Genomic DNA, 5,601 nt, shown 5'->3' with positions numbered 1-5,601 from the left:
TTCAACGACTGAGAGATATTGAATGTGAAGATCATTTTCACAATAGTTTACTGAAGTTTGTTTTTCTGAAGATTCTTTGAAGATCATATCTTGTACAGCATTACTGAAGATCGTTTTTGATTTACATTGTCAAAAGAGAAGATCACCGTGGTTCTACATTCGAGGGGGAGTGCTAGAAGATCTTTCTCAACATTTGATCGTTTGAAGATTACAAGTTTGAAGATTACAAGTTGAAGATTTCTTTTGAAGATGACATTTTGTGCATAATTTTTCAAAGTTCAAACAAGGACTCAACATGCAGAATTTTCTTTCAAGTCTGAATACAAAGGGGGAGAATGTTAGGACTGAGAAATCAGTATTAATTGTATTCGTCTTGAAAGATTAATTTTAGTCTATAATTGTAAAGTCAGCGTGTTTGACTTTCTTAGACTAGTTTGACTTTGACTTTGTCTTAATATTTTGACCATATAAATATGGTTTAATCTTTGTAAYTAGATAGGAAAAGAGGAGCCTAATTGTAATATTCAGATTAATAATARAGGTTTGACTGAATTGAGAGGATTGACTTTCTCTCTCAATATTCATAATAATGTTCTTGAATGTTTATCTTGAATCTGCCATGGATAGAGCTTAATATGAAGATTGATCAGTGATTGTGGACACACAATTGGTATCAGAGCTGGAATGCAAGAAATCAGGAAAAGAAATTGATCAGATAAGTGAATTTTTTTTCTGAATTTTTTTTTCTTTTTCGTGTTCTTCGTGTTCTTGAGTTTTTCTTTGATTTTGATCCGATTTTCTCATAAAATCTTGTGTTTTGATGTTAAAAACATGATCAATATGTTCGAAATTGAATTGTGAATTCTTGTTGTTCACAAATTTTTGTGATTTGATCAAAATAAATCAAGATTTAATCGGATTTTTAGGTTTTTAAATTTTTTTTGTGTTCTTGTTTTTTTTTGTAATTCAGTGTTTTGATCCATTTTTTTAAAAATTTCTTTTAGTTTTTTGTGTTTTTGTTAGTATTTGATCTGGTTTTACTTTTGCTTTTTCTTCATTCTATGTTAAACCGTCCAATTTTTTTAAGTCCATTATTTTCAAGCCCAATGGTTATGGCCCATTATCATTTGAGCGGATAAGAGAGAAACTTCTTTGACCAGATTGTTCATCGCATTTCAATCGGACTTCATCTTTACCGCACGTAGCTTGAAGGGATAAGAAGTAAACCGCACACCAATCAGGAGGTGTTCTTCTAAACCGCGTGTGAGTTGAACGGATTCCTTGAACGGAGAGGTACACCGGACAATTTCAGGTAAGAGGTTTAATTTTGAGCGGATTTTTTCATAAACCGGACGATCACCTCTTGACCGGATTAGAGCTCTGATTCGGTAAGCATCAGATTGTGTAAACCGTTCAATCTTTGAAGTGGATTAGTTCACATTTTGAGCGGATTAGCTCAAGTTTTGAGCGGATTAGTGGACTTAGAGATGTGCATAGGTATGTTCTGTCCGGACTTTTAAACCGCTCATTTTTTTTGTCCAATTTTTTCTTGAAGTCTAATTTGGTCTTGAACGGCTTAGGTCATAAGCTTGAGTGGTTTTGTTGTTCAATACTTGTGTGATTGAATTCAACTGTTTTGTTGTTCTCATTGCTCAAAATCAAGTAATCATCTTAATTGAGTTCTGTTCAAGTTTGTTCATGGTTTCTGTCATGCTGAGTAAAACATGCTTTGTATGATTTTTCTCTGTTTTGGCTATTAATTTGTTCATAGTGTTTTGTGACTATGGTTTGTGGATTTGAGGACTGTAAAGATTTAAACAGCAGCAACAGCAAAGGTAACAGGTTTAATAAGAATAGGTGACTGGTTTATATTGTGCGTAACAGTGGAAAGTAGTTGTTGTTTTGCTTTCAATATACATGTTGTGAACCTGTTAAGCTGTTGAATACACTGTTGCTTGAATTGCCCAAGTCACTAGATGAACAGATTTTAGTTGTCTCTCACATTGGATAAATCATCTTTTGTACTGTTAAGAGTTATCTYACAAATCTTGGAAGCTAGCAGATCTTGACAGCTTCATCTTGACAGATTCAAATCTGTTTTATGTGTGTGTGTGATTTGAAGCAGAAACATATACAGTTAAAATACACAGAATTGATGCTGTTGATTTAGTTGATTGTGTGTTGTGCATTTAATTGTCTGAAACAGCAACCCAGACTTCATCTTTTTCACACACTGATTTTTAGGACTATGTTAGAGATACTACAAAGCTTGAGGTTTGCTGTCTGTCTACATTACAGAATCTGTTTTGAGCAGATTTGTGATTTAAAGCAACAAGAAAAAGCAAACAAAGACAGCAGCAACAGTTTCATAACAGTTCGTATAGTTGTATAGTGTGCAGTTCGTATAGTTTAAAACAGCAACAGCAACAACGGTGCTGTGTTTGTGATTTGATTTGAAACAATTTGCTGTTTTTGAGTTGTTTTCGTGCAGGTAGATTTGCTTTGAAACAGCAAATTCCAGCAGCAGAGAAGTGTGCAGGTTGTGTGCTTTAATCAAGCAGCTTTCAGTTTTTGGAAGCAAAGAAAAAGGTCATAGCTAGAGCAAGACTGGTGCAGACTGGTTCTATTTCATTGCTTGAACTGTCAAAACTGAAACCTTACATACTGAACACCAGATCTGAAGGTATATGGGACGTTCTGGTGGAAGTAGTAATGGCTTTGCAAGATGCTGAAGGAAGTATCAAACGACAATGGCTTGTGGATGCAGCAGAAATTAGCTGTGTGACTAGTTACCTTTCAACGGTAATTACATGTTTCCTTATCATGAGCAAGTTTGACAGCAGATTTGTCGCAGCTTGTGCAGCAATTTCACAGCAGTAACGCAACAAGAACCAGAACACATTTTTTGACAGTGTGCAGGCAACTATTTTGACAGCAGTAACAGGTTTACTTTGTGTGCATACACAGGTTTTGAATTAACACTCAGTTTTGCTTTGCGTAGTGTTTAACACATTTTGAGATTGTTTCTGTTTTGTGCAGAAAGTTTAGTGCAGTAACAACTTTTTGTTGTGCTGTGTTTTGGTTTGAAACAGCAACAGTGTGCAGTGAGGGAAGTTTGCCTGATAACTAGGTCTAAAACAGCTCAAACAGCAGACTAATTCCATTTTGACAGTTTGAGCAGGTTTACAGCAGGAGCAAAGCTTGTTATTTGAAGCAAGAAGAAATAGAACAGCACAGTACAGCAAAGGATAATTGTGCTGTGTTTTGACTTGATTTTGTGATTTGAAACAGCAACATCAACTATTTTGAGCTGTTTCAGTGTACTTCATCTGCAGCTACACAGTGTGCAGCAGCTCCACAGCATTCATCAGCAGAAAAACAGCAACTCAGATTTGAAACAGAAAGCTTAAGCAGATTTGAACAATAACAACAGCAACTATTGTGAAAACATCATCAGCAGTTTTTGAAGCTGTCATATAACTAAACAGCAAGCAGGTTTTGTTTAACAGGTTAAGTGTTTCATATTGAGCAGATTTGTTTCGACTGAGAGTTAGTCATATACTGCAGTCTTGTTCTTAACAAATTCACAAAGAAGTCAGGTTGTAGCAACAAGACCAAAACAAGTTTGAAACAGGTTGCAGCATTGCTGTCAGAACACAAGGACTGGTCAATACAATTGTGCAAAGTGACGGATACAAGGGTGTGAGAAGTGGATCCATACTAGAAGCTTTCAAGTGGATTTCTGGATAGTCTTACGAGGGCAGATAGTATATTGTTTTTGTTCCATATCTGTATTGTANGATTTTAATTTAAAATTACCAAATTTATAAATTTCCTAATTTATCTATTGGTTTGTGGTTAATATTGGTTCTCACAGTTACCACAAACAACTCAGTTCTCCCTTGAATAGGCTCCTATATATATATATATATATATATATATATATATATATGTCATATAAATTTGTCGTCTTATGTCACGCGTTAAAAATTTTGCGTCCTCGTCGGGGCATGAGGTTACCACCACGTCATGCATCACGCTACTTTAGAGATGGCCAAAAACCGGTCCCGGGCCGGTCCCAATCGATTCTAACATTTCTCATAACCGGCCATAACCGGTCCCTGTTCCGGTCGAAAATGATAGGACCGGTCAAGCTACTTCATAACCGGTTATGGGCCGTCGGTCCCGGTCCCAACCGGTCCTTGCATTATAAAATAAGATTTTTTTTATGATATATATTTTTAATACATTATAAAATTTATAATTAGGTCACTCAAATACATTTTAAAAATGTGTTTTAATATAATTAAAATTACGTTTTCTTATGAAAATATATTATAAAATTATTTTAAAATACATTTATTTATAAAATTATTTGAATTTTCGTGCCGGACCGGTCCATAGTCGGTCCCATAACCGGTCCCGGTCCCGGTCCCAAGAAACTACCAAAAACCTCAACCGGTCCCGGTTTTCGGTCCCATAACCGGTCCTTACCAGTCCCGGGCCGGGCCAGTCCATTGTCGGTCCCAGTCCCGGTCCTCCAGCGGTCCCGTACGGGTTGGGTTGGGTTGCACTTTGGTTTGGTTTGAGTTGAGTTAAGATTTTTCAAACCGCAAGCATTGGGTTGGATTGTCCAAATGTCTTCAACCCGATCAACCCAACCCATGAGCACCCCTAATCACCACGTCCTCTTTTAAATTATCATATTTTCTTAATCATCGACTTCACCCCAAAAAAATATGAGTTTTTTTTTTTTTTTTGCTTTTAGCTACTGATTTGATTATTATGATTTGAAATCCTATATGCATAAGGAAACGAAACAAGATGTATTGTTAAATTCTATTTGTAAAACATTTTATTTAATGCTAGGAGTTTTAGATATATGCATTAGAAAACAAAATTGAAAACCTAGAAAAAAAAACAGAGAACAATCAATATCAAATACTAAAAACTGGAAAAATTTATGAAATAATTCAAAAAACCAAAAAAGTTTCCCATAACAGTGGAATTTAACTAAAAACACGTCGGATATAAGACGTAATATTGTGTTTTGCTCAAAAGGTCAAGGTAGTTTCAATTTCAGAAAAAATCCCGTATTAAATAATTGATTTTCCTTTGGATCAAACCCTCTATTTTTTAAAGCCTTAATTTAATTCACTTTAAAGTTACATGCACTCAAATAGATTATTGGGTCCCACAACACGTGGCCCATGGATCGAAACAAAAGTCTGGATTTCGTTTCTATATGAAATTGTCAAAAGTTGAATGAAATTGAGTCAAAAGTTGAATGAAAATGGAAAAAGTATGGACCAAATGTGTGGTTGCAAATTGCAATTGACATGAGTTACACGAAAACATTGAATTACCATATTCATTATAACATATTAGAAACGTATTCGTGCAATGCAGCGAGATACATTATGATTTTAATATTTAATTTTTATTTTTTATTTCAGTCGATGTTATAATATAACTTTATGTGATTTTGAGAAATCAATGATATTTTTATTTTTGAATAAAATATATGTTTGAAGATATCATAAAAATTTGACAAAAATATATCGATATTAGTATCAAATTAACTATTTGAAATTCCTTATT

Source organism: Cynara cardunculus, assembly GCF_001531365.2.
Source record: "Cynara cardunculus var. scolymus isolate 2C chromosome LG 2, CcrdV1, whole genome shotgun sequence".
In the NCBI taxonomy this organism is placed as follows: domain Eukaryota; kingdom Viridiplantae; phylum Streptophyta; class Magnoliopsida; order Asterales; family Asteraceae; genus Cynara; species Cynara cardunculus.
The sequence above is the reverse complement of the archived record's forward strand: the minus strand, read 5'-3'. Positions refer to the sequence as shown.